The 23,579-nt window shown below is 42.3% G+C and overlaps 1 protein-coding gene across 7 annotated transcripts in view; it reads left to right on the forward strand.

Moving 5' to 3' along the window:
* The first annotated feature begins 6,568 nt into the window (after positions 1-6,568).
* Positions 6,569-23,579, forward strand: part of tln1 (talin 1) — a 73,324-nt gene continuing 56,313 nt past the window's right edge. The window contains exons 1-2 of one of the 7 annotated variants that reach the window (XM_034546838.1): positions 6,569-6,708; positions 20,422-20,497. The gene's annotated coding sequence lies outside the window, so the exon portion shown is untranslated. Of the gene's footprint in view, positions 6,709-6,787; positions 6,917-9,474; positions 9,495-19,610; positions 19,753-19,885; positions 20,223-20,421; positions 20,498-23,579 lie in introns of those variants that run through there. The other 6 variants (XM_034546844.1, XM_034546845.1, XM_034546843.1 and 3 more) reach the window with 6 other exon arrangements.

A 23,579-nucleotide genomic window follows, 5' to 3' on the forward strand; every position in this document is an offset into this window, starting at 1 on the left:
TAGCTTTTCTTAGCTTATAAAGATGGGTTTGTTTTGTGTTGTTTTGTTGTTGTTGTCTTTTGTGAGAAGAGTTAGTCCTAAACTAATAGGAGGGGGGAGTACTTTTCGCGGCGGAAATCGTCTCTTATTGACGACCTCCGCAGCATGGTATTAGGCGTTGGTACCATTTTCTGGGGTTCCTTCGCTGACTGTTGGTGATCTGGCTCTGGAGATCTTCAAGTTGGGTTTTTAAGGAGCTTTCACTGGTCTGCCACTCCTTTTCCTGGTCTTGCAGAGTCTGTTGGAGGCTCTCTGTGGCCTGAAGGAGTGAAGTCTTTTCCTCCTGCCACGTATTGGTCTGGCGCTCCACCAGCTGCTCAGCCTGAATCACAGCTTCATTCAGGGCTTCTGCCATGTTTTTATTTTGAATGGCAAGTTTCTCTTTTTCATCCGTCTCGATGGTCTGGTAGTTCTCCAACTTTATCTTGATGGAGACCATCGTCTCAGTCACAACCTTCAGCTGCTGATTGGCCTTCCATAGTTCGGTCTTTAGCTTCATATTCTTTGTATCGTTTGCTCTGGTGATCTCTACCAACTGGACTTCCTGCTCATGGATGATGCAGGTCTTTTTTTTTAAGTCCAGTTCCGCTCCCCTTATCTCGAGGAGGGTCTGGTTTGCCTCTTCATTTAGATTACTCATAGTCTTCAGCAGGTCGCTGTTAGTAAGCTGGGCGATGTGCAGCTCTGCACGGAGTGCGGACTTCTCCTCATCCCACTGCAGTGTCACAGCTTTCACCCTCTGCTTAGCTTTCCACAGATCAGTTTTCAGCTTCTCTGTTTTGCGCTGCTGGACGTCCACGGTCTCCTGGCTGGTGGATGACCGTTGATTCATAGTATCTTTAAGGGCTTGTGCCATTTTCTGATTGGCAATGGTCAGTCGCTGTGTTTCAGCTCTCTCAATGACCAGGTAGTTCTCCAACTCGAGCTTGGTGTTGGACTTCATGTCAGTCAAAGCCCTCACCTTCTGCTTGGTTACAAGTTTTTATTTTAGTTACGTAACGGTACGGCAGCGTTTGTTTGCAGAAGGAAAAACTGCAGCAATTCTCTACGGAGACCGATACGGGTTACAAGTTTTTATTTTGTTTCGGAACGGTACGGCAGCGTTTGTTTGCAGAAGGAAAAACTGCAGAAATTCTCTACGGAGACCGATACGGGTTAAAGAACTGCAGCAATTCTCTACGGAGACCGATACGGGTTACAAGTTTTTATTTTGTTTCGTAACGGTACGGCAGTGTTTGTTTGCAGAAGGAAAAACTGCAGCAATTCTCTACGGAGACCGATACGGGTTACAAGTTTTTATTTTGTTTCGTAACGGTACGGCAGTGTTTGTTTGCAGAAGGAAAAACTGCAGCAATTCTCTACGGAGACCGATACGGGTTAAAGAACTGCAGCAATTCTCTACGGAGACCGATACGGGTGCGGAACGGTACGGCGATGTTTGTTAGCAGAAAGAGATGAAAAGACGATAAAAGTTAAGAATAACGATGATAGCTGGGTAGTTAGTGACGCTGACCAGACTTGCGTTTCCCTCCAAGTGCAACCAGAGTGGACCGATAGTGACACGCAAACCGGACACGTTACGATAGCCCGCTTGTTGGCGCAGAACACCGGGATAATTAGGAGACAGAGAAATTAGGGAATAATCGGGTGCGTACTCATAGCGGTACTGTACGTTTCAATACTGACAGTATTACTTTACGTAGGACTGAGAAAAGGCCGAGTATAGAGTAGGGACAGCACAGCTCCCTTCCCAGCGCGTGCCCTCGCACACCTTCACACCCACACGCACACACACACACACCCACACACACACATACGCACCCACACACACACACGCACACACACACCACCACACAGTTAGAGGCAGGAAAAGGAAAGATAGCGTAAAAAATTGATAACTAGATGGAAGGAAGCAGGTCTGTTGCCACAGTTTAGACCCCAGAGTCGAGCCCAACTCAATGCCATAGTACTCGACGCACGAAAAAGATTGCAAGCAGCAAAAAGAAATGGAAAAGAAAGAAGGTGCCAGAACAGCTAAACAAATGACTGCCTCAGCGGCACCAGCCCCAGAGCCTGCAGCACCTGCCGCCCCAAGCACAGACACATTGTTGCTAACTGCCCATGCCACTCAACTGCTACAAGGCAACCAAGGCCCACAACAGCAGCAGTACCAACAACCATGGCAGCCACGAGGGGGTGGAGGAAGAGGTAGAGGAGGAGCCCCTGGAGGGACATTCTACTGCTACAACTGTGGCAAACCAGGCCACTACTCGAGGGAGTGCAGAATCCCCCGCCGTCCCAACGACCACCCTCCACAGCACGGCCCTCCCCACCAACGACATCAACACCCCCACCTAGACAGTATGGTTAAATTGTACTGCGAAGAGTGCAAAGTGTGTGGCACGCGCAACTCTAGAAAACCATACAAAACACCAATGGGATCCTATCCTGTACCATCAGCCTGTTTCCAAGACATAAGTATAGATTATACTGATATGGGGGCAGGAAATGTAGTACAGGGAAAGAGATATCTATTAGTGATGGTAGACAGATTCTCAAGATGGGTAGAAGCAATACCTGCCCGAAGGGAAGACAGCAAAACAGTGGTAAAGTGGTTACGAACAGAGCTGCTACCTCGCTATGGGGTACCAGCTAGAATAAGGTCCGACAACGGAACACATTTCAGCAACAAGTTGCTACAGGAGGTGGAAACAAGTCTGGGCATCGTTCACAGCTATGGGTCCGTGTACCATCCACAGTCTCAGGGACTGGTGGAACGAGCTAATCAAACGTTGAAGGCCAAGATAGCTAAAGCATGCTCAGGGAACAGGATGACGTGGGTAGAGGCACTCCCCTTGGCACTCATGGCCATGAGATCGTCAAAAGGGGGAGGCACACACCTCTCACCACACAAACTCCTGACCGGAAGGGTTATGCCAGGACCACCCAGGGATGGAGGTCATATGCCATCCTTGGATGTCAGTCAGATAGAGAAGTCTGACTATATGCACGCATTGACATCTTTGGTCTCAGCCCTCTCTACCCAGGTGGCGAAAACTCTCGAGAAAGAGCCAACAGAAGGAGAGGACCAGACTGTGAAAATAGGTGACTGGGTAAGGGTCAAGGTTCACAAGAGAAAGTGGAATGACCCCAGGTGGACTGGACCGTACGAAGTGAAGGAGGTTACCTCACACTCGGTCCAGGTCAGAGGCAAATCAGGAGCGCCCTGGCATCACTTGACACATTGTTCCCCAGCATCTCCACCAACACGCTCCCTTGCTGAAGTAAGGAGGGACGTGGCCGATTTGGACAAAGGAGAAGGTAGCGAGACGACTGTTAGGGGCTCCGGCCCAGCCACAGGCTTACAGATGCCCTCCCTTAAGGAACTAGGTTTGACCAAAGAGAAGCCCCCTCCACCTCCCTATGAGGCTGGAAACTACCCCCTGTTGACCGTAGAAAGCACCGACGAAGACTGCACCTATGACGTCCCTCAGGTATAAGAAGGGGGGCCAACTATGCATAGAATAGATTCCACACCTAGCAGGTGTGGAAAGGGGGATTTATAGAGCATTTTAATACAGCATTAAGGTAAATCTGCACATCAGCTTGCTTCAGCCTAGACAACACATTTATAGAGCATTTGAATACAGCATTAAGGTAAATCTGCACACTAGCTTGCTTCAGCCTAAACAACACACACAGCATTGACCCTAGCGTTAAGGTCACGTAAGTTCGCGCCGAGTTACGAGAGCCCAAGGCCGAACTCAGAAGGGAGTGTCCGGTCCCAGCGCACACACTGCCCTTATCTAAACTGGGGCAAAGGAGAAAAAAGATAATCAGGAGAATCCCAGCCGTTAGTCAAGGGCAACCCATCCTGCAAGACTGAATTATACCAGCTCCGATCATGCCCCCACCTTCGCACCCCGACAACATCCACACACACTGATGGATGAAGACCAATGGACGTGAGCCAGTGTAGGTGGAAGATACCCAGTGCTCCTACCGGACAGGCTTGGAATAAACCTTGCCCCGTCTGCATCAGTTTTGACTTTTAATCCAATGGGACCTGATAAGAGGAATCCTATATGAAGCTTCCGCGCACTCTGTTTAAGCGCCTTTTCCTTGGACACTCAACCCTGTTGGGTGTTCAACTTAGGACTGTGCATTTAACTGTACGGGAGCATTAACTCTGCTTTTTATTACTGAATAAATATTGAGAACTAACTTTACTTCACCGGACTCCGTTTGCTCATTAATTGTTGGGTTGTACTCCACAACAGAAGTAAACGGGCAGTGCGTCTGTTTGATTTGCAATGAAACTGTTGATGAAAGATTATAATGTACGACGGCACTACGAAACCAGCATCAGACGTACACGTCTTAGACCGGTGTCGAGCAAGAAGACACCGTTTAGCAAATGGCGGCTAGCCTGCTAGCTCCACCATCGTATTTTAGCCATCCGAACAAAACACAGGAAACGGCCACACAGCTGCGAGGTCGCTCGACTCGCAGCGCGACACGGGGAACCTTTCTCCGGGCGGCGACTTCATAGAACAGCGCCTCACTAAAGTCGCAGGAATAATGTGCAGGGAAAAGATGGCGGAGTTGAACAACAAGACCTGCGTCAACGCCGCACAACTTATTAACACAGTTGTGCGGCGGATCGAAGACTTGTGGGCTAACTTAAAGCATCGGGTGTCACATAAAGCCGTTAAAGTGTTTTTGATTTGTACTCGATGCGTGTGACGAGAGCACAGGCGCCACAGACACCGCTCAGCTGTTCATGTGTTTGCGGAGAGTTGACGATGACTGTTGCATTACTGGCGCTGCTTGATCTGAGGAGACTCAAGGGCACAACAACGGGGAACGACGGTACATTATTAAGTCAGAGATGTTTAGTCTCTTCATGTATTGAAAACATCCAGGAAGCTGAAAGAGAGAGAATCTTGAAGAAAAGACTTCCTTAGACTCTCTGTGGCCTGCTCTGTTCTTCTTTGTGAATGCTGGTAAAGTTCTTGCCATATGGCTACTTCATGAATAGATTGTGTTCATTATAACTAAATCGTTTGTGTGTTGGAATATTGTTGTATATGCTGTGTTTTTTAACTTAATGGCTTACTTCAAATACTAATTAATAAACATACTTGATACAACTTAATATCAATTGCAATAACTTTTTACAAGACACAATTAAGTACATGTCAGAGTTGTACTGTGCAGCAGTACTTAAATACAGTTAATGCAGCCTAATTTGTTTAATTCAACACATACCAACAAAATAACAGACTTTACACTAAAAAAATAAACACATCAGGAAAAACATCTAGAAAAAAGCCAAGACTAGGATGTTCCTTCTGCTTCTACCAGCTGTTAAAACACATTTATTTATGAGTGTGTACATACTGTATATTGTGAGAGGTTCAAAACAGAATAAAGTTCTGAATGTCATTATTTCCTTTTTGCTAATTTTGTCTTTATTTTTCTTAGAATGTGTACAGTACAATCTCATGAAAATAACCATGGACATAGCAGAGGTCCTCCTGAATGACAATCCAGTGTCTTTTTCATATACACTTTTTACGGCTCTGCTTTAAATAAAGTTAAAATATTAGAGAATTTTCTCTTTTAGCTGACTTTGCCTCTCTCAGAAACTGTACAGTAAAATCTCATGAAAATAGACATGGACATAGCAGAGGTCATTGTGAACAATAAACCAGTGGAAGTATAATATAACCTTTTAAAAATATGCTTTAATAACAGTTATAATATTGTGAAATTATAAATAGAATCATTGAATTCGAGCTGACTTTCAATTAAAAACAGTACAGTAGTGTAACCTTATATGTTATTAAAATATTATTTCATATAATGTCCATTGTATCATTGCTTAAATAAGGGTCTATCTCGGTGCTTTTGGGCTGTACACGCCTCTGTACCGTAACACCCGGAATAGAGGTGCATTACATTTCAAGCGGCGGCTCACTTGACCGAGTATCCGCGGATGCCGGCTCACATGACCGCAGTCTTATCAGAGGCTGTGCCCCTCCACCTAGTAATGCTCTCCGGGCTCTTACTGGGGCTCTAACTCCCAGGCCAAATTCCAGAGCTGTAAAAGTAATGATGGAAGATTTAGATGATGAAGATGAGCTCCTGTCCCTAGAGAATGAATTAGATTGCTGGTACCAATCTTCCAAAACAAATTCTGCTCAGTCCTAATGGAATGATACGAAGATCATTCTCACAATAATAAAAGCATTTGAATAAAGAATACTATTATATTTGATCATGTTCGTTTATAACAAAAATGCTGTTGCTGCTGTCCACTCATATCGGCATACGTAGAGCTGGTCCTTCTGCTCTTCTCTGAACATTCATTGCATGCTAGTTTTTGCCATCGGTGAGTCGTCGGTGGCTGAGCCCGCCGCAGTACACCGACATGTCCACGGGAGAGCGCCACCGCCCCGCTGCACAGCGACGCGGCCCGCAGGGTGGAGTTAAGCAGCAGCTCTGCAGAGAGCGGATAGGGAGGGGAACTCAGAAGAAGTCGCTATCTGGCTATTCCCCGTTGCTCCAAACCTCGCTCTCTATCCGGAATAACCCAAACACCTTCAACTATTCTGGTTTTCAAAGTCCAAGGGGCCGCCGGCGGGAGTGGATTCACGCGCGCAGGTCAGGCTGAATGTTGTTGTTGTTGTTTAGTTTTTTTTACTTTGAAAAGTTTTCACCATTCTAACAAGAAGTCCTTGACGTCAGCGTTAGACTCAACGTGGGAGCGAGAACACTCCCGAAAAGTAACTCACGCACTTTAGGCCGCAGTTAAAACGACCGTGTGTGTGAAGCACTGCTAGTTAATGAACACGTAGGAAACGACGTGCTGGTATGTAACACACGCCACACAGGCAGACAGCGAAATATGCCCCCCGCCACATACACACGCACGCGCATTCACACGCGCACACACACACACACACACACACACACACACACACACACACACACACACACACACACACACACACACACACAGCTCAATGTCCTATGGTCTCTTGAGGAACATGCAGTGATGTGTTCAAGTTCCCGTAAGTCTGGCATTCTGAAGACCTGATAAATGTTGCTCTGTCAAAGTTCCGACTTTTCAAGAGCTTACAATTCGGCTCGGTGGTGACCTCCAGCAGCCGTTCCTCTTCATAACCCTCTTGTTCAGACCCGGTCCCCGGTCCTCTATGTCCAGACTAGCTCACATGTGACCGTCTGTCGGTTCCGTTCGCTCCGGTTGCACACGGCCGAGCGCTGGGCGTGTTCCACCGCGAGCAGACAGAGAGGAAAGGTAGCCTCCGGGTGAACATTCTTCCACCGCTGTGATGTGGCGGTGAGCGACATAATGGAGGAGTTTGTTTACTGCGAGCAATAAACTTGTGTCAGCAGTGGACTAGAAGGAAGGTTCCTCTGTGAAACCTGGTCCGGGAGGATTCTGCGAGGCCTAATAACAGTGTGTACGCGCCTCATGTTGGCACATGTTAGGACAGCCTCCACACGGATGTCCAACAAGCTCTCCTGTAACTCCGTGATCGAGTTTGAATCTAAATGGCACAGCAGCGTGTTTACTAGCGGATGAATGACCTGCTCCATTGTAATGGATGGAGATGCTGGAGAGGTCTAAAAACAGAAATGTCTAAAGTGGAGGGGAAGAAGTTGTCATGTAAGAACTCCTGTTATTACATATAACTACTTTATCATCAGAGATTTAGGCAACAATGACTTTAACTATTATGTAAGAAAGTAGAGAATGTGAGCCTTGACTTAAGACTGTGCTGACATACCCTCTGTAAGCACAGTCTGAAGTCAAGGCTCAAATTCTCTACTTTCTTACATGACAACTATGGAGATCTGTCTCTGTTGTTTGAACATAGAGGTTGGACCCGATGGATGAAAATAGTTTCACCGCGCGAGTGTAACCTCAGACTGTTTCTCTATTCTCAGAAGAAACATGACTTTTAAGACAAACTGAATGAACAAAACAAAAAAGAAGAATTGTTGATTTGATTGGAAGTGTTTCTTTCTAGTATTGAAATAATTAGCTGAACAACCAAGAATGAGAAGTCATGCATCCAGTCTCCCAATGTAAGCATGTTTCTGCTTTTCTACGTTTTATATCAAATATAATGTGTTAATATTGTCCAACCCTTTCTGTGACTTTCTGAAAAGAGCTGTATGGAGTTAGACTACATACATGTTACATACATGCCACTTTGTTGTCATTGCACCCTCAAGCCCCCCTTCCCCCTCCCGACCTTACAGCTTCCCACTCTGCCTTCCATTGTAGCTGTTGAAAATAGTTAACACTTTTGATTTCTGACGTGGGCGGACAACTTGTCGGTTGATTATTCAAATGGACCAACGATGTACTGAACACATGCAGATTAGATTTGATGCCAGAACTGAGTGCCCCGGCAACGCAACACAGGGTCATCTGGTTCAAGTGTTGCTGCAACGAGATGCAACGTCATAGGACAACTCTCTGCATTGGCCAGACACATGCATGCAGGCTTTCAGACTGTGTTACATGTTGTGCTGTGTTTTAGTATGTGATAAACCTTTAAATGCATTAACCAACTGGACTTCCTGCATTGTATTTCATTGTCTCACTGGTACCTTAAACAACAGGCCCCCACCAACACAGCCCCTGTGCTGTTTTAGGTGCTGACCTGGGCTGTGTGTAGTCACCATGACTGTGTACAGCGCCACTGAGAGTGAATGCAACAGTACTGCTAGCTCTGCTGTGAAGGCGTCGCTTTCAACACCTCAATGTCTTTCGTTATGTAGAAGTGGTTCTCTAACATTATTGGATTACAAAAAAAAGGCACTTCATCTCACAGCAAAGGTTGGAACTGTACCAGGAGAACAATCCGGATCTGATCAGGAGACATTGATCAGCTGCACAGACTATAATTAAGGTTGGCAAAAGCAGTGCAGTCTGTCTCAGTCAAGATGACACAAGGTCAGGCAGAGGAGAGCCAGACACACGCCATTCTGAAATTAGTTTGATAATCAGCCAATATATTAATAATACACTTAATTCACATAGCGGCTGTCATACAGGGGTTCAGATCAAAGTGTCCTATAATACATGGTCTGCGTTGAAGTTAGTTCCCAGTTCCTTCCCCGTACATGCTGCCCTCATATTGTACATTGTGAAGTTGTTGTTATAAATTGAGTATGTAAAAAAAAAAGAAAGAAAGTTGACACAATTGCTCGCAATCACTTGGATGTAATGTTAAACTTGCCCTCACTTGAATTTAAGGATTCCTCTTGCGTCATTTAGTGTGAAGTGAGTAACAGTTTTGGGCTTATTGTTTTCAGAAGCTACATCAGCTGATTTGTAACTGTTGCCAGCTGATTCTTTGTACATTCTGCTGTAGCCAGGACACGTCACGGAGCAAATCAACACTCGCAGGGTGAGTCGGTACACTAAAAGGTACTCGGTTAAAATGAAATGATCTTTTTCACAAGGAACCTTTAGATCAGAGCCTGGTCAACCAATTGGGCAGCTGAAGTTATCGGCCGACATCAGCTTATCACAGATATTTCTGTGCCTCAGCATTTGTTTGTCCCAGCCAATAAAGAACAAGCAGTGTCTGTAGACAGTGGAAATGTGATATGTGCCAGGCTCTACTTTAAATAGGTAGGGATTAGTACTGCCCCCTCTTAGTCCAATACCTATTTTGTTCACTGTTTCATGCTGAATGATTTATTTCCAGGGACCATAGGAGCACATCTCTGGCTCACACAAGGGCTAAACTTCTGCTTTTGTGTGATTCACTCACTCATTCACGGCTCCCTACTCACCATCTATGTAGATGACTATATGGTGAGCTTATTAGCAAAATTAGCAAAACCCTTTCGTAAACTACATGGGTAATTTTCTCTCCGCCATTAATTTTTGTCGCACAATTAAAACGTGCCAGATCAGTGTCGGCTGGTTGACTACCATATTAAATACAGTTCAGTTTTTGTGGTAAACATTTAGTTGAGTTGCTTTTTACAGAAGTGCCCTGAGTGAATTCCTGTTCCCCAGGTAAACAGCAAAGCAGAGTATATATGTCCAGGGCTTTTATTGTGAAAGGTAAAAACGGAAGTAGTAAAGTGGTATGCGATGTCTTTGTCAATGTCGGGGCAATTAGCACATTTTCACAAAGCAATAATTACAAAGTACTTTGTGGATCTTTTTGTGCCACAACTCCTGGATTTGTCTCCATTGGCTGCTCGCTCTTCTCCGACATTTTTCCTTCATTGCAATGCATGATGGTATATAGTGCTTGGTTAGTGATCATCAGTTGTATACCACGTTTCGCCGTGCATTGTGGGATACTATGAGTCCACTATATAGGTCATAATAATTCTCACTACACATTTGGACAGCTCTACAAAATGGCGAACTTGTATGCAGTCACTATTGAGTGACACAGCACCCGGTGTTGGCAACTTCCCTGCTAGACTTAGTGACCTTTCAGCCCCCTTAGCCACTTTATTTCTTAAAAGTGTCTCCCAACAATGTGTTTACTCTCTCAGACCATCAGGGAGAAAGCAAGACATATATTCAAACATGTTATATTGTAATTCATTCCCATGCATACCGCTCAGAAGCCAAGCAGCGCAGGGGAAATCGCTACTGATCACAATCCTTTTTGCCGCCAATTCCAATTTCATTGATGATCCATGTCGCTTGATTCAGACTTTTTGTTGTTGATCCATTTGGTTGTAGCAGTTGGTCTCCAAGAATTTAGAATATTTATTTTTCTTTGTCCACCAACCCCCAAAATAATTTCAACCGAGTAAACCTTCAAAAACATTAAATATTCTCCCGTTAGTTTGTTAAAGTTGTCCATAGAGGTTATTAGCATATTAAACACAATTCAAAGCATTATATTTGTATTTATAAAAACATCTTGTCATCAGTACTTTTAATGATTGCTTAGCGGTAGTGTAAGCAACTCATAATTCATCTCTAATATAAATCAAATGTTGCTGCGAATACATCTGCTTCAAACAACTGAATGTATTCATCTTTTTAATTTTACAAGATAACCTTTGAATACATTCTAATAACATTATCATTTACCTCTGCCCAATACTAATTTCCACTTAACAGAGCCTGAACACATCACAATGCAACTGAATGGAACCTCCTTACGTTAGTATTGGTGTTAGCCTTACTAACCTTCCTCCTGTCAATTTCAACAGATTATCCATAAATAGAAAGTATTAAAGCCGATCTCCTGATGGCATATCTTTACTGAATACCGGCCGATGACGATCAGCAGTAAAACTTTATTTCACACTATGAGGTTGAACTGTGTAATTAATCCATGGTTCACATGCGTGAGGATCAACAAGGGTCGGCCACACCACCATTTAGTAAGCTTTAGTGACTGCTGATCCACCACCTCCACATATATTCAACCTGTAGAGTAGAAGCTCCGTTGGTGTCACGGCCCACTCTCACACCAGTTAAGGAAACCTGCTTTTCATTCCAGTGTGCTGCAGAGAGACTGGTGTTTTCACTCAGCCATATTTGGTCAAGACAACATGTGCTGCCACTCCAGCACAATAAATGATTTGTTTTAGACTTGAGCCAGTTCCCAAGCCTGTGTGCTGTGTTGGGAGTGGAGTCAGACCCCGAGAGCTCTCCAGTCTCCAGAGATAAAAAAGCAGCTCATACTTGATCATATCAGATGAAGCAGTAAGGCTGTTTGGAGATAATAGACACATTTTCAGTGGTTTTAATCTTTGACCTGATTATTTTACTCTCAGTGATAGACTTAAGGAGGCCCAGCTAATTTCCAAGCTGAAGTTGTGAGATGATATGTGCACTTCTTTATGAACATTCCTGCTGATTCATTCAATGCATTTCCCTTTCCAAGCACACATGTGACTTGTTTTAAGGTAAACAGTGGGCTTTCCTCTGCAACATGCAGGGTGTGTCTCTGTAGCCTGGGCCGCCACTGGCCCTGCTGTCAAAGATGGAGGAAACCCACTCTGTGCTGGGAATGAAACGCTGTACATAGCTGGTGGTAGCACATCCGTGTATATTCTGGTGTTCATTGAAAAGGCAAAGAAGACAAGCTTTATCTGTGTTTTTCAACGAGCTGACTGTTTGACCTTTTGCTGCTTGCAGCTTTCTGCAGAATCGCTCAAACAAACAAGTTGACTCTCAGCACTGAGCTTCCTCTGGTCCTCACAACACACCTGATGACATGTTGAGTCACACACCCCAACTAAAAGGACCCCAAACAGCTTCAGATTTATTATGATGTTTAGATGTATGGGATTATGTTACTATTCTAACTCAATGTTCCCTTAGATAACTTACAAAAGGCTTCAAAGTCTTAAAATATACAACTGTAAACTCTGTGTTTATGAAAGTGGAATGCCTCCTGCAGTTGGTCATCTTTGTTAGGAGCCAATATTCAGGAAATTATATGAGATCAGTTCCCGATACCTGAAATCTGTTGAACTCCCTGTCCTGTTTAGCTAAATTGCTGAAGTTCCATTCAGATCCATTATATTGCGTTAAAGCTCCACTAAAAAATTGTATTTGGTAAATAAAGTTTTCATGATTTGTTCAAATGGTAACTGGACTGAAAATACAACTTTCTGTATAATATATATACATATCATTGATTACTCAGCAGACAAGTTGCATCAAAATACAAAATGTATTTGCATTGCACATAGTCAGTGAAAGTCACATCACTGACTGTGCAATGCGTCTCACTGAACACTTTTTGTACTAAAATGCACATGCCACAACTTCACTTGAAAATAAAATATAGTGTTTTATTTTGTTATTGTTAAAGGTACATTTATATCTCTTTTCTCATCTTCCGACCACTCAAAGCTCTTTGATCACTACAAGTCATCCATCCATTCACACACATTCATACACTGATGGGAGAGGATTCTAACCATTCTAGCAAAGCCGGGGATCTAACGGCCGATTCTCTGATTGAAGGACGACCCTGCTCTACCACTGAGCCCGCAAAAGTAGTTTCTGTTGAAAAACTGAATAAATCCAGTAGTTTGAAGGAGATGTTTTCACAGCAATATGACAGAGATATTAGATAGAATTAGGACCTGTTAAACTTCTTAACTAGTGTTATAATACATAACTACAACTCCGAATGACAAGATTTATTTAATTTTTTCTCAAAGCTATTATCTAAATAAAATCATTCATTCCCTAATCTTTAAATTGTTTGTTTCAATGCAAATAACGACAATAGATCACATTAGGAAAGTTAAAACATAGCATTTAGAATTTGATGGTTTTGATTTTATTTATTTATTATAGGCCTATATTTTTTATTTCAGACTTTGGGTTAATAACACCTCAGCTTTCAGCCTCTCAAATGTAGCTAAGAAAGCTTAATGTGTACTTCTACTTCAAATTAAAACCTTGTAGTACTATATTCAACAGAGAAATAAGAGAAGAGAAAATAACAATTAAAATATGATGCATCATTATTTATGAAACTATCAAGCATCATATTAGAATTGAAAGCTCCCCCTTGATCAGACGTTAGGTACATTTAAGTTGTTTTACATTGTTCTGATAATTCATTTGGAGTACACAATTAAATGCAGGACCTTTAGTGTGAATTATTAAGATATTTACAACTAAAGATCTCATAGTTAGTCACAGCAGGTGCTCATGTCTGCTTTGTTATAGCACATGTTATTATACAGCTAAAATATGAGCCGTTGCTGATTTATGCTGTTGCTTATGTACTGTATGTTACGATGTGGGGTCGATTGCCTGTCCAATCAGGTTCTGTTAGACTATGATGAACTTCGTGCGTGAATTCAAACTGAGAAGCATAATGTTGTCCTTCAACATCAGCCAGAGAGAACGCAGTAAAGCTCTTAGTATCCGGTCTCTGTTCAACCAACTAAATATAAGCTCTGTGAATCTGTGTGAGGAGTTCATGCTGTAACAGTGTAGACATTCCCAATTAACACGGTAATGTAACTCATTTCATGTCAGTGTTTCTATAGCAACAGTTAAATGAAGTAGATGCAGGAAAAGGCATATAGTGTATACTTCAAACAGCCTTATTTTTGGTAGACTTCCTGGGAGTTGAAAACGGTCTGAAGTGGAGATGTGATGTTATCTTCCCTTTGCCACAGAATGTCTCCGTCTTCACATTCCTGTATTCCGTTGGGATTGGCTGCATTTAGTTCTTGTGCTGGCTACCAGTGACATACTGTACGTCTGAAGAAAGCCTCTCTTCTCTCTCTCTTTCTCCGTGCTCTCATGATGGTCTTCCAGAGGAATGCACATTTGAATTCCTCTGCAGGGCTGGAGGCAGCAGAGCAGCTACACAGTCCTGTGCTCATGTTGCCCTGCTAAATATATACCAGTACCTAGTTTAAAGGGTGTTGAAGAACCTGGGGCCAGACGCATAAAGGCAGTGCGTAGTTTCACAACTTAAAGTGCTCAAATACAGAAATCTGCATACGCATTCTTTTCGTAAGATCGCCAAAGTGGCACACGCGCCTGATTCTGTTTATACATCTTGGTCATCCTCGTTTAGGCTCTCACAGGGAGCCTTACATGGATGGAGAAGCAGTGGGCCCACTCCATGACTCAGTAGACCTGTGAATGAGAAGGACCGCAAAGAAGAAGTGCAATTTAGAGCTGCAGCTGTCTGTAACTAGTAATACTACCAATAATTCAAGCCATTACTTGTGTAATCGGATAACAATACTTTTGCTTCATTAAGGAGCAATAGTAAATGTACAGTACAAGATAAAATACGATTCAACAAGTAATTGGTTTGCTCTTTAGAAAAAATCACATTTATTATAGCTTGAATTGCTAAATGATATTATCTGTCAAACATGCACTACACCTCCTTTAAACAACAAGATGTATTGATGTTTCTGTAGCTTCTGTAGCTGGATGTGTTTCTGACTGAAACAGGTTATCAGGTTTAGGTTTAACAGGTTTAGTTACCCGAAGGATTTAGATCTGATGCTTTTAGATTTGGTTGGATCGCTCAAAAGTGACTTTGTGAATAAGTGCGACATGTAAGAAGATGAAGAGAGATATTAGGTATTATTAAGAAGAAAAAAAAGGACCAAACATAACTTTTAGATCAATTATCAAGTTTTTTTTGCCGATGATCCATATTCTCAGATACAGATCCCTTTGTTTGATTATAGCAGCTGGTCAACAAGGATCCAGACCTTTTTATTGTATTACTACCACTGTCCAAAATCTAAATTTCAACTGCTCTGAAGTCAGTAAACAATTAAAAATACAAATGCAAACACAATTCAAATGTTAAGTAATTAAAAGATTGCATTTTTATTGATTAAAACAAATGTTGTCATTAGTAGTTTTAATGATGTATTAAGCTGCTTGGAGGTGTAAACTAGTCATAATTCAGCTCTAATATCTATTTTATAATCAAAACATCTGCTTTACAGAACTGGATTTATTCATGTTCCTCACCAAAGCTACATTCTACTAGATTACATGTGATCATGATCACGTTATAATTTACCTACAGTCTGAACTCATTTTCACTGAACAGAGCCTGAACGCATCATAATGTAACTCTTGCGGTGCTGCTAACGTTACCAGCTCTCCTGTCAATTTAGACTGTTTACAATGTAACATGATCAGAGAAAAACATAAATGATGTCCTGATGTTTTACTGAATATTGAGGATAACGAATATCATAAAAACTTTATTCAACACTGTGACGGTTAACGTTAAACTGCGTCATTAAACCACGGTTCACATGCGTGAAGAACCGTGAGGGGATCCGTATGGATCACGGATCCACAACAGTCTGTTACACCACTATTTAAAGTATATACAAACACTTCATATCTCTCTGTAGTGTATTAATTATATTGTAAAGGACCGTTAACACACACCTAACTCTCCCCACTGTTAGATAAGGAGGTAGAAATTAAGAGATTAGAGCACAACCCTGCACTTCTGAAAATAAGCATAAAGCCGACTGAATCCAACACACCTATCCCATGATATTGCTCAGCCACCTGCTATGAGCTCAGATGAAGAAAATCAATCGAATCAAGATATTGCCACAATATTGTAGGTAAATAATATATAATATCAGGTTTTGGATAAATCGTCATCATTAATGTGGATATAATGACTTTGCTGTTATGCAACCTTTAAAACCATAAAAAGACATCACTATTACAATATCTAAGACAAAATCTGGTCTCTTTTCACAACATCGATATGTTCTTGATATGATAGCTAATGGTCTAGTGAGCTCAAATATAATTTAAGGGCTAGTGGGCTCGTATCACAATAGATTCGTGATGAGTCATTAATAATACATTATTTTATAGGAAGAGAGGGATTTAGATATCGAAATACTAAAAAAGAGAAACTGCAGAAACAGGAACAAAAATATGTGTTCTCTTACAGAGAATGCAGTACCCGCCCCCTTCTTTTGCCAAACAAAAGACATTAGGGATTGTAACAGACCCAAGATCAGTTCCCAGGGTAAACACAGCTGCATCCAGTAATATGAACAGATCACTCAGTGTTACTGAGCCCTGGAACAAGGTTTACCGTCACTTAGTCTCCATTGGCCCAGCAGTGCGGAACAAGAGGCCTCAAATGTTTGACTAAAAACCTGACGGCGCTCACAAAGAAGGAGAACTACGCAAATCCAGGTTGATGTACTGGTGTGGCTCTTGGTGCAGGGTGTGACCGCCAGTCGGTCTTGTACTGTAGCAGTGCAGGCAGCAGGTCGGTGGGGCCACCATCACACAGTATGTTTGAGACAGTAGAGCTGTGTGTACTTGGCTGCACCGTAACCTCGTGGTCAGCTGTTCTCCACCACAGCTTGCTTTACTTCTGCTAAATTGCCTTACTGTCAACTCTTCTACACTTTCAGTGGAAGCAGAAGTGAGGCCATTGCTACCTTTCTGTCGGGCCGAAGAGTTGGAAGAGCTTCATTCATAACGTTGACATTCAAGTTCTTAATCAGCACTGGTTTCTGTTTTTTTTGCATGTCTATTCACTGTATTTCTGCTCAGTTTTAGATGTGACTCAGGCTCCACTAATATTAGTGTAACACTATTTGTAGAATGGTGGGGGGGGAATTTAGAGTTTCAATGGAAAACCTCAATAGATTCTGTTCTCCTGAAGATACAAAAGTATTTACAGTCTGAGCCATGTTAGTAGTTTGTAGTAATACAATCAACATCACACTCTTCTAAGCTGAAGTTGCAAAAACAACAAGTAACACTGGTAACATTTCCGCTATGACAGAAAAAACTAATCTTCTTCTTCTTCTTCTTCTTCTTCTTCTTCTTTCTCCATATTGTGGGCATGTTTGCCGGTGTTAGGAGTAGGACTCAGATGTGACAGGAAATTAAGTGAGACGAGGATGACATGCAGCAAAGGTGCCCTGCCGAACTTCGACTGGGGACGTTGTGATTAGGAACCGATCCCGAGGGTCCACATTGGGGCGATCCTGAGGGTCCACATGGGGGCGATCCTAAGGATCCACATTGGGGTGATCCTGAGGGTCCACATTGGAGCGATCCTGAGGGTCCACATTCTGTCACTCCCACCAGCAGATCAAGAGGTTCCCGTCTGTGTCATAGAAACACCTGTCAGAGCTGGATCCCCTCATTGAGCAAAACACATTCATACATCTAACATCCATCTTTGTCGAAATAATGGGAATGCTGATCTCTGCTAGTGCAAAACATACTTACCAAACTTTTCCACATTTAAAAACCTCATTTTAGTGAATGACCAATGGACGCATTGAAAAAGACCACCAAAGAGTTGCCCCTTCATAACTATTAAGAATTACATCAAGGACACCTGGCAAATGTCAGACCAATCTTATCCAGGAAATCCATCTGCTGGGCCGACTAAAGTATTGATGATAAAAGTTCAAATCATGCGTCGTCACTGATGAACCATCAAAGGTTCAACAATACGTTGCTCCCGCTGGGACATCTCAGGTGCATGTCAGAGTCGGTGTGTATTGATAAATCGATACATTTTATGGAAGCACATCTGTTTAGTGAGTCACAGATGTAAAAAAGGCTTCTTTACACTACAAAGTCTCAGGTAGAATTTAGGCTTCGGCTGTGACTATTGATTATTTTCATTATCAATTAATTTGTTGATTATTTCCCTCTTTTTTGCAAAGCCGAGGAGAATGCCAACGGAGTGGTCGGGTTGTTCGACCAACACACGTGTGTACTGTCCGATAAGCTTCAGGCATCAATGGATAGACCGGATCACATGCTGTACTTATCAGCCGGGGAGAGCGGCTGTGAAAGTAGAATGTGTTATTCTGGCATATTAAGATAAGCGGTTATTGTAATATTCCTCAGCGCTGGAGGAGATGAGATAGAGTATCTGGTGCTGCTGACAGGAAGGATGACAGCTGCCCGCCTTCCCTTTACAGTGTTAGTCTGGACCAAAATGATGGGAAGGGAAGTCGGAAAAGAAAAGTCTAGCACGGAGGATGTAGCTGCAAGGAGACAGTGTTTGATGCTTGAACAGCAAGAATAGCACATGTACACTTATCATCATTGCTCAGTTCCCTTGAAAGGACAATTCTTAATGTCTTCTCTTTGTCCACGCATTGCACTCACTCAGACCTCATGCAGAGGTCTGGTACTGGGTCTATGGACACGAGCAGTGAGATACGCAGAAGTGTGAAAATGAGTGATGCTTTGGCATGTACATTAGCAGGACACCTCAAAAGAATGCACCATTGTTCACATTCTCAGTTACACCTGCCTGTTCAGTCATTTTGTGTTCAAAAGGAAATATCTGTGGTTTGCTCACATTAAGGAAAATGTGGTTTCAAGGTGTGTTGACGTGTGTCAGTCACATGAATTGGATGCTCATGTCATCCAGACAAGAGAGTTTCTCCTTGTAGAAATTGTAACTCTAAAACCGAGTGTGTCGACCACCAGGTCCTGACTTAAATGTGACTTCAATATGCACACAGTGTTAACCATGATGAAGCTGAAAGCATTACACACACACATGCACACGCACACACACACACACACACACACACACACACACCTGAACTTTGGCCCATATATCGTCAGAAATATTCACACATCAGCCTCAGAAGTCCAGAATCAGTTGACCTCTGGTAAACAGTCAGTGTATTTCTGCTGCTGTGCTACACTGTAAAGAAAGACCTATTTGGAAGTCTACTCAATTTGTTTGTTTGTTTAATCACACCTGTGTGGTTAACTTAACGGCTGATTATATGCTGCAATATTGTTGTAATGCAGCCTTTAAAACCAGGAAAAGACCACACTTGTATCATATTACAGCATCCACTATGATGGTTTCTAGTCTTGTACCACCATGTCCACATCATATCAATACGTTGCCCTGTTTCTAGTGTTTCCATGCCTCACTGATTGTGATTGGCTGCTGTGGACTCTCTTCCTCATTGCTCAGTAATTACTGTTGTGTCTCAGCACTTCCTCTTTCCGTCAGGGTGGAGTGGGAAGCATCCACAGTACATTTTCGCTCTCTGTCTATTGACAAATCAAACTGGAAGGGTGACGTGGTTTTGCTTTTTGGTCCTAAATGTTTTTTTTATAATAAACATACAGACCTGAATGAGCAGTGGATGAGTCCCTCTTATCTCTCCTTAAACCAAGTAAGAGTCCTTCCATTCACTGCATGCAGGATACTCTGCTCCCAGCTGAGTCAGAGCTGGGAGCACACAGGCAGCTGAAATGCCCTTTTATGGCATCGACAGGCTTTTTAAAACAGGAAATGGCATCAGTTCATCGAAAGGGGCTCTCAGAAGAACCCTGTCATAGTGAAGGAAGGTTTTAAGTTTGGTCGTTTGGTGGGTAACCACGAAACAAAGCGAGAAGTGGTCTGTGCTGAGTGACAGCAGTGAGCGGCCTGAGGTGCATTCATACATGTTGCAGCAGAAAAATCTAGAGTCGGCCTCAAATATGTGTGAGAAGTGACGTCATGTAACAGGGACTTGTAGCAAAGCTTCTGTACCGGAGTGTTTTCTGCTAAAAAAGAATGGCAACTGGACTCGTTGGGAGGATTTTTCAATTTTGTGACGATGAGTGACTTTCTTTTCTGAACTTTTATTGAATTTGTAAACAGGTGATAAAGGACAACTCACGCTTCAGTGCAAAGGCATTTTCACAAATTAATTCCACAAGAATCTCTCATTACTTAAGTATTCAGATCCTATGCCTATCCAGAATTGGTTGAATTTCTTTACAATCTTCAAATTGTGGGTTCACAAGTTGCTGGAGGGTTTGATTATTGTGTTTTGATTGGTCTCTTTTCTTTCCTTTAGCCAGAGACAAAAACCCACATTTCATCACCTGACGGGGCAGGAGGGCTGTCACCAAAACAAACACCCTTCACATCAGGTATTTACTTCACTCACCTTCTTTTTAGTTTGAATAACCCCAGTGGAAAAGACAGGGCTCCGCACTAACTATTAAAACTACATTTGCCATTTTTGGTAACCTTATATTTAGAGTAATCAAGATACTATACAGTTATAGGAGACTTGGTTTTTCTTCGGTCAGTTAAATCAATTGGCACGTTAGTTTATGATGTTAACGGGTTAGTACAACTTTTCACCCCACAGCCAAACTACTTCCTCTGTTTCACCGTTGTCGCTATAAACACACGAGCAAACGCACCAGCAGATGTGCAACGTTGTCTGGTTCCAATTCTGACTGCAACATCAATATTTAAATATCACTAATGCAACAAATATTATTTTTTATTTTTTATTTCAGCCTTCCCTGTTATTTTGTTATAGTTAAAAATGAGTTGGCACTGCAACCAATTTCTCAAAATGCTTGCCAATGGCAACCTGGCTACCCTTACTGTCGCTCTGCAATATTGAATTGAAGGCGAGTAGCAAAGAGCAAGCAGCATCAGCAGTTTATCTCAGAGGAATCCAATCCCTACACTTTGAACTTATTCACCAAATTACAAAGTAGGATCATATTAAAAATGCACATCTTCAACATTTTTTTTTTGCCCAATTTTACTTTCAATAGTTTAACAAGATATTGTATCTTAAAAGTCTGCATTGTAGCTCAGGTTGCTCAGCTTGTTTGGACCTCGTTGAAATGATAATGGGTTTGACTTTATTGTCGTGGATCTTTTGTTAGTCTTCACCATCAGTTCTGAGGAAAAGGCAGTTTCCTTGCTTGTTTTCTAGTTACTGGTACTACAATACCCAGCATTCATTTTGAGAGCTGTATCCTGAGATCTGATCCCTTCCCAGCAACATCCGCCTGTCATCAGGGGGGAGCCAGAAAAAGGAAGGAGGAACTGATAGTGAGACCGTGTCAGCAGGATGTGTGTGGGGGAAAGGTTGTTGTGACATTCAACTCCTCTCAGCTCTGATGCCAACACACGGCATGCTGTTTTCACACGGCAGTCAAGTCATTTGTCATCTCCGAAAACTTTTACAGACACACCCCGCTGAGTTTCTTCCTCCTGCGGAAAGTATCCTATAAATAATACACAACCTCCCTTGTCAGACCCTCCAGATCTGGATTTTGCAATTATTGCAACCGGAAATGACTCTGAGCAACACTGTTTCTCAATATTAGAATAGAAATTCTTTCTATGTTCTGTTTCTCATTTCAAACTCAGTTCTGAGAATCCTTTGGATGTCTCAGATGTCTTTTTTAAGGGTATATTATACAGTAAGTTGCTAAAAACCAAAGATGCTGATACAACAATACTCCATTACCATAATCACATCTGACCAACTACAAGTGTGTGGTGGTGACTGTCTTTTCTTTTATCTTCTTGTTCTATGCTGTGTTATGAGTCAGCCATATTTGAAGGATGAGAGTGGAGTTGTTGCATCGGGTTGTTAAAATTGCAGCGCTGAATGAGCTAGTGGTTTATGTTTGTATATGTACTGTATCAATGTATATAATGTGCATGTACGTATTCAACTGAGGGGGAATCCCCTTCAATGTAGAGCTGTTAGTCGGAGCTAAGTAGCTGAGAGAAGCTACTGTCAGACAGCGGGCCGTGTGTCATTACCACTAAAGAGAAATAAATGTTCACGTAGAACGTTTATTTGTCAGCGTTTATCAGGTTTGCTAAAGCTAACGCAGCCTCGACTGTGCAGGAGAGGCTCAAACTGGGGCTGGTTACCAGTGTGTCTTCTAGTGGTGCAACAGATCACACCACTCACGGTTTGGATCGGATCACGGATCAGAGTCACAGATCGGATCAACACAAAAGAAAGCAAATGCAACTTTTATATCAACGATCACGTTTTTTTGCTGCCGATACTAATTGATTGCTAATAATTGATTATCCATATTAACAGATACAGATCCCTTTTGTTTGCAGCTGGTCTACAAGTATCCAGACTTTTTTTTTTGCCACTGTCCCAAAAATAATTTTAATGCTCTGAAGACGGTAACATTTGTCAGGTTTTTCTCTTCATCAAATGATACAATTCAAATGATGAATAAATAAAAGATTGTATTTTTATGGAGTAAAACAAATCTTGTCATTAGTAGTTTTAATGTATTATCTCTACTCATTAGAGATGTAAATAAGTCATAATTCATCTCTATTTTATATTCATGTGAAAACATCTGCTTTAAAGAACTGGATTTATTCATGTTCCTCACCAAAGCTACATTCTACTAGATTACATGTGAACACATCATGATCACGTTATAATTTACCTACAGTCTGAACTAATTTTCACTGAACAGAGCCTGAACGCATCATAATGTAACTCTAGCGGTGCTGCTAAAGTTACCAGCTCTCCTGTCAATTTAGACTGTTTACAATGTAACATGATCAGAGAAAAACATAAATGATGTCCTGATCACACGGTTTACTGAATATTGGAGGATAACATTCGTCAGTAAAACTTTATTTCACACTGACGGTTAACGTTAATGCTCTGACCTCAGGGTTCTATGCTCTGATCTCAAGGTTCTATGCTCTGTCTTCAGGGTTCTATGCTCTGACCTCAGGGTTCTCTGCTCTGATTTCAAGGTTCTGTGCTCTGATCTCACGGTTCTATGCTCTGACCTCAGGGTTCTATTCTCTGCCCTCAAGGTTATATGCTCTGACCTCAGGGTTCCATGCTCTGGCCTCAGGGTTCTATGCTCTGACCTCCGTCCTCTCTGATCTCAGGGTTCTATGCTCTGTCCTCAGGGTCTATGCTCTCACTTCAGGGTTCTCTGGCCTCTGGTTTCTGTGCTCTGATCTCACAGTTCTATGCTCTAAACTCAGGGTTCTATTCTCTGCCCTCAAGGTTCCATGCTCTGACCTCAGGGTTCTATGCTCTGACCTCCGTCCTCTCTGATCTCAGGGTTCTATGCTTTGATCTCAAGGTTCAATTCAGTTTATTTTATATAGCCCAATATCACAAATTATGAATTTGCCTCAGAGGGTTTTGCAATCTGTACTCGTACGACATCCCTGTGCCAGGACCTCACATCGGAT

Source organism: Cyclopterus lumpus, chromosome 12 (assembly GCF_009769545.1).
Source record: "Cyclopterus lumpus isolate fCycLum1 chromosome 12, fCycLum1.pri, whole genome shotgun sequence".
NCBI lineage: Eukaryota > Metazoa > Chordata > Actinopteri > Perciformes > Cyclopteridae > Cyclopterus > Cyclopterus lumpus.